The sequence below is a fragment of the Falco punctatus genome (genome assembly GCF_963210335.1).
Source record: "Falco punctatus genome assembly, chromosome: 13".
Classification (NCBI taxonomy): domain Eukaryota; kingdom Metazoa; phylum Chordata; class Aves; order Falconiformes; family Falconidae; genus Falco; species Falco punctatus.
The window spans coordinates 12,526,147-12,537,245 of record NC_137593.1 but is presented as its reverse complement, the minus strand read 5'-3'; the positions used below and the strand labels follow the sequence as shown (position 1 = coordinate 12,537,245).

At 47.3% G+C, this 11,099-nt stretch overlaps 1 protein-coding gene across 1 annotated transcript in view; it reads right to left on the bottom strand.

Moving 5' to 3' along the window:
* LPP (LIM domain containing preferred translocation partner in lipoma) overlaps nt 1-10,994 on the bottom strand; it is a 371,893-nt gene extending 360,899 nt beyond the window's left edge. Inside the window, exon 1 of the mRNA XM_080409296.1 lies at nt 5,300-10,994. The gene's annotated coding sequence lies outside the window, so the exon portion shown is untranslated. The remainder of the gene's footprint in view (nt 1-5,299) is intronic.
* Nucleotides 10,995-11,099: the final 105 nt, after the last annotated feature.

The window sequence follows — 11,099 nt, the reverse complement described above, 5'->3', positions numbered from 1 at the left end:
ACTACACCAAAAGCACTTGTTCGGCTCTGCTATATCCAATTTCTGTCAAGTGTAGAATAATAGCTATCCAGCGAGCTGGGACATGCTTTACTAGCATCAATAGAGTTGTGCTTCAGAGCATCCCTCGAGGTAGCAGAGAATTATCCCCATTTTATAAATGAGGTAACTCAGGCACAGGGATAAAAGCCAAAATGTTCCAACCTGGCTGCCTACTGCTAGGTACCTACACCCATATTTACGCAACTCGTGGCCTGATTTTCAGAAGGGCAGGGCCATGAAAATTTTGGCCTGAGGCATTTGTTCACACAGTTTACTGGTAACAACACCCAGGACGGAAGCCTGGTCTCTGCTACCTGTCTTACACGTTAACCACTGAAAACATCCTCTGTGCCCCTAGCCAACAGCTGGCAAAGGTTCCTGCTGTCCCCATTCACCATGCAATGAGCAATGCAGGCTGGCTGCCTGTGTGCTCACAGCTAGAGACTTTTAAAGAGAAATAGCAGGAGTAAAACCGGTGCGATTTCTTTGCTTTCCTCGCAGCTCGTCAGATCCCAGGCAGCTATGCTTGACTTGCGGTGCTTTGCTAAACCAGCAGCTCTGCTGTGCAAATCTCTGTTCTGCCTCATGCACGGCATCCTCCTCCCACCTTGTCCCCACACCACGTCCTGCTCAGGGCACCTCGACTGGCAGAGCACAAGTCCAGTGCAGAACCAGTAACAGACCAGTAGGAGAAGGGGTAAAACCAGCAATGTGGATATCTGAATTGCTCAAGAACACAAGCACCAACAGGAGTAAGTTAATCCCAGTGCCCCTTCACCTCTCTTTTGCACTCTCTTTCTGGGCTTTAACTGAGCTTCAGAATGTGTCCTGATTACGGGAAACCCTTGAGAAGCAAGAAAATTTAGAAAAAATCCTCCTCCCATACCAACAAGTAGCAAAACCCAGGAGGCAGAGCATTTGCTGGCTGGCTATAATGGAGCTTTGCAAGTGTCCCCGCTAAAATCAACCTTGCTAGGGGCTAATGTGATGCTTGTCTTAGCTCGTTAGGGAGCCTTGCTGTCTTGAGACATGCACTTGAAAAATAACACTGGTGGCTGGTTGCTACCTGAGAGAAGAAGGACAAAGGATCTTGACTATCTTTATGGAACGGTCACTTGTCAGGTCACCTCAAGCCTGACCTGCAATAGCAAGCACATGCTGCAAATCCATTGCTGCCAGCCCCTGTGCCTTGTCTCATCTGCCATGGAGTCCCAGCCACCTTTGACCTCTTCTTGCACTTCCCTGAGGCTGTGCCCTGCTCATGGGGCTCCCACTCAGCTGCTGTAGCACCCCCCTACCCAGAGGGAGGATGGGCGAGAGGGAGCAACAACCTTCAGCAAAGGTTAAGGCTGGAAAGGTGGAAGTGTTAGCTCAATCAGGTCAGCTCAGCCAGCCAACTGCATCTGTAATCCCTCTGCCCCAGGTCCCCACACTTTTCTGCCTGTGTGCTGGATGCTACTGTATGAACAGTGCCTCCTTCGCCCTGTCGCTGTGGTACTGCCAGCCTGCAGCTTCCAGGCAGGGAGATGGGGAAAAGGAGTGAGGAGGAAGCAGCTGCTCATGAAAACCTCCCAGAACTGTTTCCAGGCCTCACCTTTTCCGTGCTTCTTGGGAATATAGACTTTGACATAGACCTTACTCCTACTGAAGTTCAAAAGCCCAAACTTGATACCCCCGATTTCTTCAGAAGAAGGCTGAGAGCCAGATCTGGATCAATTCTTGTACAGCAGCTCAGCTCCATTATTTTGAACAAACCCAGAAGTTTTGAGAAGTGGGTAGTGAAATGGCCCCAGTTCCTTCTGCCCAGGTTTGAGGTGCCTGTTCTGGGATGGAAGCAACTGAGTCTCACCAATCGGTCAGCAACCAGGAGGAAGCTGGTGAACACATGCCTCCTATTCAGTAAAAATTGGTGCTGCACTTTATACGGCAGCCAGTGCATTATTCCACGCTGAAAACAAACCCTATTCTTCTCTGTGAGATAAACACACTTGATCCTATAAAGAGCAGCATTTCTGACTGTTCAGCAGCAGCCAAACTCACGATGGGAAAAATAACAGGTGTCTGTCAGGCACTCCTTGTTTATTCACAGTGCTTAAAATAATTGCTTAAAAAAATCCGACAGAGATTTAATTTTCTATGCTCCCACATTTAAAAAACAAAAACAAAAAAAACCCCCACCTCTGAGCTTGGCTCATGGTAGTTGAAGGCAATTCATTATGAAAGAGGTGCTCTTTCTGTTGTGGTAGCAAAGAAACCTGCTTATGAAAGCTTCAGAGGAGCAGAATAGTAGAGCAAATTCCTGCCTAGAACCAACACCTCCCCGAGCTGTTCATCGAGCTCTCCAGGTGGAAGCTTTCGTTATCAAAACATGTAATTTTATTGTCAGAATGGGACGAGCAGGGATTAAGCTACTCCAGTTGGTGCCTGTCATTGGCCATCTCTGTCACTGCATTTTAGAAAGCAATGATAGCCTTGGGCTGGCTTATGCCCTTCCCTCTTGTTCTGGTGGTGGAGCAGAAGGTAAGTGCACTGCCCCAGGGAGGAAAGTAGCTATCAGAGGCACAAACCTTGCTTCAATCACTGCTTGCTTCTCCGGGAAATAATTGGCAATGGATCCTGATCAATAGACCGCTTTCCAGCAAGGCAGGCTGACACACGGTGCTGGGGGAAGAGGAGAGAGACTCTGTGTCTCCATCCTCTCTCCCCATGCTCTGCTTACAGCACAGATGGGGGACATCCTGGAGCCCCTCAGGGGTGAGGGGACACTCAATGCCTGACAAAGCTGCATGGCATCCCAGTGCACAGCTGCTGCAGGAGTTTGGTCCCGGGAGACCTTGTGGTGGTAAATAGGCCATGGATAAAGACCCTGCAGGAGCCACTCAAGAGCATATAGCATTGTTCCTGAGAGCTACAGGCTTCATGAGACAATGACTGTGGTGGTCCTCTGTCCTCAGGACTTTCCCTTCCTACAGGGTGTGCCTTTCCTTGAGGCTGGCCCCCTGCAAGCTCTCAGGATGTGTCACAGACTCTTGGCAACTCCCTGGGAACCTGGAGGGAGCCCGGAGCAACAGGAGCCCACCCAGGAGCATTCCAGTGCCATTCCAACCCCCAGCTGCTGCTTCTGGTGGCTTGTGGGCTGCTGGCAGGGTCATGGGTGGATGTAGCCACAGCTTATCCCCTGGTCTCCAACATGGGGCTGAGACCCCCAGTGCAGTCAGCCCAGCGCTGGAATAAACACAGCCACGTTTTAGTCTTTACTGTTCCTGTAAGGGTGCAGGAGAGGCCACACAAACCAAACTTTCTCCCTGGGAGGCCTCATTTGTCTCCAAAGAGTGGACATGAGAGAGGACAGCCTGCCGGTTGTGCAGAGGAGGGGCAGAGCAGGGACACGGCTTATGACAGGGACATGGCTCACAGCTCTGCGGTTATTATCTGCATTACGGCAGTGTTCCCAGCTGAGACCAAGCTGTCACGGTACCGTCAGGCTTGTCACACACAGCATCCTCTGGCCTGAGCTAAAAAGACAGATGAAAGCCAGAAGGAGAAACAGAGGCGTAGGAGAGAGCAGTAATTTCCCGGAGGTCAGGCAGCGGAGCAGCGGTTGCTGCTGGTACGGCGTGGGTCGGCATGGGGCTCGGCGAGGCGCCTGCTGCCACACCAAGTGCATCAGCAACATGCCCCACTGGGAAAGGGCTCCTTGAAGAGCCATTTGGATGAGGTTGACCACGGTTTTTGAAAGAGCATTTCCAAAGGCAGAGGGGAGAAGATGAAAGAAGGCCAGCTGCAGTGTGCGGCAGGGCGAGATGAAAGGGGTTCGGAGGCTGGAGGAGCAGAGAGGAGGGAACGACTGAAAGCAAAGGCTGTGCACGAGGTGCAGCGGCAGCTGTTGTGCACAGAGCGGCTCTGGCATTTGATAAAAAGTGTGGGGTCCAGGTGGGCAGCCGGCGCGATCGGACCGACCCTGAGCCCAGCTAGACTAAAGATGTCTGAGCAACAGCTTCACGCTCCTCGAGTGCCGGCTGTTGAGGCCTGCAGGGTGAGGCAAGGCTTTGTGCACGCAAATGGAGTACAAGCAAGGCCTGGGTAGCTGGTGCACTGACCTGAGCAAAAGCAGGGAGATGGGAAGAAAGGGCAGGGTCTCTGAGGAAAAAACGAAAGGCAAAGTGTGTCCCTTTGCTTTGTTGCCACTCAGGCACCAAAACCCATGAAATGTTATCCAAGATGGCAAACCCCATACAAACAAGTGGCATTTTCGAGGGGCCCAGTGTCTTTCAGCATCCACCCATGAGCTGTTTGTCAGCATGACCCTGAAGCAGACGTACACACACGAATCTCCTTTGCAACACAGGCAGTCACCAGCCCTGAGCAGCATTTCATCTCCACTGGAGCGATACTGGTGACTCAGCGCTTCCCCTGCAAGGTGCTGCGATAGCCTCGCTCCAGTGATGGGATTATAGCAGCAACCCAAGTATAACAATGGTGCAGCTGAGCAGCAGGGATTTATGAGCAGGCAAGGAAAATGAGAATTATAGGTGTCCAGTCCCTATGACAGAACCACCGTATATTTCCTCTAACAAAGTGTGTGACAACAGCTCCATAAATTCACATAGTAACAGAAGCAAGCGCCAGCTCGTCATCGCAGCTATTTAAGGAGCCAAGTAGCACTCTGTACTTATTGCAGAAGTTCACAGTTAGTTAAAAATAAGCATTTTAAAAAGTCACTTTTGGACCCTGGCTGAATAAGGCTTTTTACTCAAGGTGCCCAGCACTGCATTCTGTCTCTTCTCCTTTTATGCCTAGACAAGCTCTCCTTTGCAGCATTTGGTATTAGGCACTGCCAGCTTCCCACTGAAGTAGCTTAACTGGGGATGTGCTCTAATCAATTGTAAAACTTAGCAGCGAGTATGAAATACTCGATCCTTTTCAATTACCAGCAACTCTGAAACGTGCTTTAAAAATTCTTTAGCTGCAACCCATTAAATATCTAAGGAGAGCTTTCCTGAGATGTAATTGCTGAAGAAAATAACCCCAACATCCACAACGTGCTGTCTCATGATTAGGTTATTTGCAGTACCTGTCAGCTAATGTGCTGGTTTCGTTGCTAATTTAACACTTCTTCCTAAAGGGAGAAGAGGGAGAGGGTGAAAACAACTCTTCGCAGTGAACCCCAAATCAAAAAATAGCTGCGTGTTTTGTTGTCACTTCTGCTACTCTCCTTTCTGACATACCAAGAAAAGTCACTTTAGAAAGACAAACTCACCTTTTAAACATGAGAAATATCAAGTTTCTCAGATTCCCATGGCTTTTTTTCTTTCCTCTTGAAGCTCTGGGCAAAATTTAGAAGAGACATCTCAGCTAGAAAAAAAGAAGTTGGAACAGTCTTAGGTTAAGGCTTAACTTCAGCAGTGATTAGAATGTAATTTTCCTATAAGAAAAACATTGTCATCTCGGTGAAAAACTGGAAGATAGGAAATGGAAATTAAGACTTGCTGTCTGTGGAGATGGAGCACCAGGGAGCTTGCCCCCATTCTCCCGCAAAGCCCTGCTGCCCTGCTCAGACTTAGTTTCCCATGCAGCACTGGCGCTCCTGCCTGTTATTCCCCTTTTTTGGGAAGCCCTTCCTGGGGTCAGAACAGCAGGTGGGAAACCTGCTGCCTGGAGGCTGATGAGGACTTGAGGTCTTTGAACTAAAATTTTGCTGAGGCACATCCTGTGACATTTTCCCAGGGTCAAAATTATTCAGATTAGCAAAGAGAGAGGAGATTCTTGTTTGGTTGGTTTAGAAAGAAGTTGATGTTTTGTACAGAAATAATGTAACTTTGAAGAAAAAAAATAAAAGGTTACTTAAGATCCAGGTTAAAAGAAAAGTGTTTAATGGAAAATTTTCTGCCAGCCCCACTAAGATCCCTTCTCTATCTCCAGGTTTGGAAAAGGTGCTGCTCTGCTTTCTGCAGTGGCTGGTGTCACTTTGCGTGGCTCCTCCAAAGGCAGCAGATTGCTTATGCATTACTTCTTTTGCATAATACCAGCAACTATAGTGGGCTCAGGTTTGGTTTTTTGTTGTTTTTTTTTTTTTTTTTTACGTACATTGTTCACTGCTAACAAACTCAGGAAGGAAATTTACAGTCCTGAATGGTGAGCTGGGGCAGCAAGAGGAGTGCGCTGCTGAACTTTGCGGTGACTCAGACAGCACAGGAAACGTTTGTTCTGAGCAGCCCCATCTCCTGTCTGTCCCCCTCTGCTTCAAGCACAGGGTTTAAAAACAGGTCGCAGGAGTTTCTTTTGATTTTGCTTTGGGGGTTCTTTTTATTCTTTTTCTTAGAGTGTTTCACTGTTTTCTGCGTACAAGTTTATTTACTGGCAATAAACGGCATTAAATGGATGTGCATGAGCAGAAAGTCTTGGGAAGGGGAACCTCAGCTTTTGTGGCAGAGAATCTACTGTTCTTGGTTGGATGTTGCTGTACGGGTTATGCTAAATTAAATGCTTTTGTTCTCTACCTCTGTTCACACCTTGGAAGCTAAATACTGCATGCAAAGTTGGAGGGCGGCATAGGAGAGAGCAGGGCTCAGACAAGAGGTGCAGCAAACGTGGAGGATAAAGAGAAAACCAGAAATAACAGATGAGCACCAGGTTTCATGCAGAGAGCTCCAGCTACATTATTATATTTCTATCTGCCAGCAGCTCTTTGTGTTTGGCAAATTCACCCCACCTCACCATTGCCACAACTGACATGTAACGAAACCAATTAAAATACTTGTTAAAGTAAATAAATAAATAAAGGCGCTGCAGAAGATGTGACTGTTCAAAGCCTAGCAGCTTGTACTTGTGCATTTTTGTCTCCTCATTAATCTGTTTATGAAAGCATTTTGATTAGTTCCATATATTCAGCTTCTAAAGTTAATACCTTAGCAGTGTAAAGTGTTTGTACCAAAGCTGACATCGAATTTCCTTTCAGCTGCGATAAACATGTAAATCTGAACCGATTCACGCATGCAAAGCAAGTTCTAAAATTGAGTTAAAAAACGTTTTCCAAATAATGTTTAAAAAGCTACGCTAAGAAATGGCACAGGACACCTGCTAGTTTATTCTGGCCAGGGAGACTTCATACTTCCTTGTATTTCTATAGGTATGTTTGTGTCTGGGACAGCAACTCGCAGCTTTTTAATTATTATTCTATAAGATAATTAAAAAAAATGCAGCAGCTCGAAAGTTCTGTTCCGCTCCTAACTCAAACCCATAACCCAGCCCCTATCTGATCTGATCCTCATCTGCATGTACATGATCCCAATCTGATTACCGCTACACGCTCCTCTCTACTTGTTGCAGCACAGCTAAACTTTGGCTTAAAGGAGACTCCCACTCCTATCAACACTTCAGCATGTGCAAAGCTTCATTCCCATGGCTGGGGTGGGTTGGTTTGCATTCAGACGGTTAAGTGCATGTATAAATATTTACAGAGTTTGAGACAGGGCCTGCCTAATTAGGTTTCCATAGCAATTAGCCCAATATCTTGATTAGGACCTGAGGCTGCTTCTATTATAATAAAAAAAATATAAACCTCATTATATTGAGATGATGAAACCAGAGCACTCTTACGAGAAGAGAGTAAACGTTGGCTCAGCAGCAGGCAACGGACTTAGCAGGGGCACTATAATAAAACAAATGAAAGAGACATTCTGCAGTGTGTGGAAGTACTCTGCATCCAAAGACATAGATTTAACAGTTACAGAGGAATTAGGCATCTTTTCTAAGAGCAGTCATAGCCCTGCTTTTCCTGGGTTTTAAGCCTTCTTTTTGTTGCTGTTTTTAACTGGCATCCTTAGAAAAACTGGTTTTGCTCACATATAGTACCTACAGCTTTACATTTATGTCAGAATTTTTTGTGTGTTTTTACCAAAGGTTGAGTTCAATATTATTAGAGAACTCTCATTGAAACTGCAAAACACAGGGTCAGTGGAGCAATAACTTCTTTGCTGAGAAAGCATTTCATGTCTCAACAGTTACTAATGTTGTACATATTAATTACCATGAGCAGCAATCCATGAAGAAATTACATCTGCTTAGCAGTTGTGCTTGTGCTGTAGGTCTGCTGCAGCCGTTACCAGAGAGGTCAGTGCTCCTGCCTGAGAGGCACCGACAGACCATGTGCGTGCTGGCCAGACAGATGCATAGGAAACTGTAAAACTGCCCAGCCTTGTCTCCCCATCCCACATCTGCACTGGAGTCGATAGGAGGGGCTGGCACTAACCCTACAAAGGTCTGGCAACAAATTCCTGCTTTACAGCCACTGACACTGCTTTGCACTGAAACCAGCCTTAAACCAACCTCAGACCAATGCTGAATATGCTTTGCCCTGTTTTGTAGTTTGGACATCATTATTTTTCTTTCTGTGTCATGAGCTTTTATCTTTTCACATACAGAGTCTCAATAGAAATTAAACCAGAGCAATATTCCTTGGATTCTGGAATTTTTTAAAAGGAAGATGCTGCAGAGTATTGTTAGATCCACAGCAAATATAGATTAAGCAAAATGGCAGCTCATTAGCCTTCATGGACAGAAATTTAAAGTACTTAAGAGGGGACATAGAGCGCTGCCCTTTACATTTACTTTGGCACTAATATCAGATTAGAAAGGGAAAGGTTATTAAGTAAAGGTAATTGTCTGTTTTGTAGAGGGAATCTTTCTGAGGCACAGCCTGAGGCACTAAACTTTAAGAAGGTTAATTGTCTCATGGTGGAAGTCAAGCTATTACTGTTATTATGGACAGTTAGGAAAAATTCAGCCTGACATCCGAAGTCCAATAACGAGCCTCAAAAATGGAGCCGATTGGCTGATAGCCACAGGTCTATAATTAGAAAAATTGGCATTAGGAGAATAAAGATGAGCCAGTGGTGAGCCCTGTCTGTGCAGATGTGGTACAGCAGCTGCAGCTGGAGAGCAGCTCGGTGCTGCCCGACAGCCAGCCGGGACCTGGGTTAGGAAAAGCCCTTGATCTGGGTGAGGTGGGGGGTGGCCACAGGAGAGGCCTCTGGGGGGGACACGATGCTGTCCCTGGGTGAGGCTGGGGCTGTTAGCACTCTCTCACATGCAACAAAACCAGGCACTGGCCGTAAGAGCTGTAGAGGTTTAACTGGGTATTTGCACTTGCAGCGAACTGGGGAAAAAAACCCAACAGTCTCATTTCCACCCTGTCAAAGGAGTCTACATTTTTTCCAAAGTGCACAGAAAATGGTTAAGGGCTTTAAGCCTCCTGGCTCTGCTCACGCCCATCCTTCACCCCCTGTTCAGGCCTTCTCAGTGCCTCTCTGTTCCCCTTTCCCAACTGTTTTAAGACAAACAGCAGGAGCGAGGAGCTCAACCATGGCTGGATGTAACTCTGGAAGCATGCTGAGAGGCAAGTCAAGGCTTCTTCTGCACCTTTCTTGGGCACAGGTGAGCAAGACTGAATATTTAGACTTACAGAAATACCAAAACGTTCATACATGTGATTCTGGCTCACACAAGTTGCTAGCAGAAAGCTCCGCAGGAAGCCCACGGCAAACATCCCCCGGAATAAAGTGTCCCTCCATTTGCAAATATTTGATTTTGGTGGGGAAAGTTGGAAAATAAAACTCCATCCCCTGGACAGCAAAGTGCTGGGTCAGCAGCTTTCTGTCCCATCTCCCAGGAGGGCCCATCACATCCAAACCCAAAGCAGAGGTTCAGTTTCCAGCTTTCAGCATTTCCATTGGATTTTTACCCCCAGGCTGGGGATTCCTCCACAGGTACAGGAAAGCCTTTTCCTCTGTGAATCCGTCCCTCTGTGCTACTCAAATTATTGCCTTACTTGGTTTTCAGCTTTCTGGGTCTGGGCAGCAGCAGATGAGGGCTTTTCACCCCCATGGTTACCATGTGCTGGTACCTGGGGGGGAAATGTGACAGCTGTGACCTACGCAGTGCCAGCAAAGAGCTCTGAGATGTTTTACACCATAAATCCCTCACTTGTTCTGGAAGAAGGCAACTATTTCTTCTGTGTTTGCATCAATATTTAAACACATCAGGACATCCTGTTGACAGCTTAATGGTAAAAGTCAGCTTGGACATTTTCCTACTCTAAGCCAGTTTTCATCCTCTGAAGCCCCCAACAATCTGTGTCTTTGCTAATGCTGCTGGGGGGAGGAGCTGTCACCAACCATACTGCACAGATAGAAGAAACAAGGGGACACAAATGCCAAGGGCTCATCCTGAAAATCTGTGACACAACCCAGAAACAGGATGTAGAGCTACACTGCAACCTGACGGTCCTGGGGCAGCTTTCCCTGTCAAAGGGGGCTGCAGCCCTGAAACCAAGGCATGTGGGATCAGAAACAGCTCTGGGGCTTTTCACAGCAACCACACAGAAAAGAGCAAAGAGACAGACTAAAGGAAAAAATAAATCAGTCACGTGGGTTAGACAGTATGAGCAGTGAGGCAGGGACTGATTTAGGAGCTATCCTCCTGTTTCTTACTCAAACACTGCAGTGTGCTGCCAGGAGTCTTGCCCCCAAGATCTGCCTTTTGAGCTGTCTGCAGACAACTGGCTAAGGATAAGAAAAAGGCGGATGAATGTGCCTCGGTGACATGGCTTGATCCATGCAGAGAGACGTGTTTCAAGTAATCTCCCTAAACAGAGCAGGCCAGGTCAGCGGGATGCTGTGCTCGTGGGCAAAGTGATGGAGTCCAGACTGCAGAAAGTGTCTGGGACCTGAAACCGTGCATTTCCCAGGAAAGCACCACAGGTGGAAATGAAGAACAGGGGGAAAAGAGGAGCAGAGGCCAACACGGGGTTACGCTCTAAGCAAGTTTTGTGGGCAAGGGGCTGTCCTTTTGTCCTGTGCTCCTCCAAAGCCTAACGCGAAGTTGGCCTCTGAGCTACACATTTCAGCTGTGAGAGGATGGACCGCAGCAAGGAGAGGTGCTGCACCTGCCAGGGCCAGCAGGGCAATAGTAACAGGAAAACAAACTGGAGAGGACCTTGGGAAAGGCTCTCCTCTGGAGCAAATCAAACTCTCTGGAGATCGTTCCTGGTTTACTTGTTC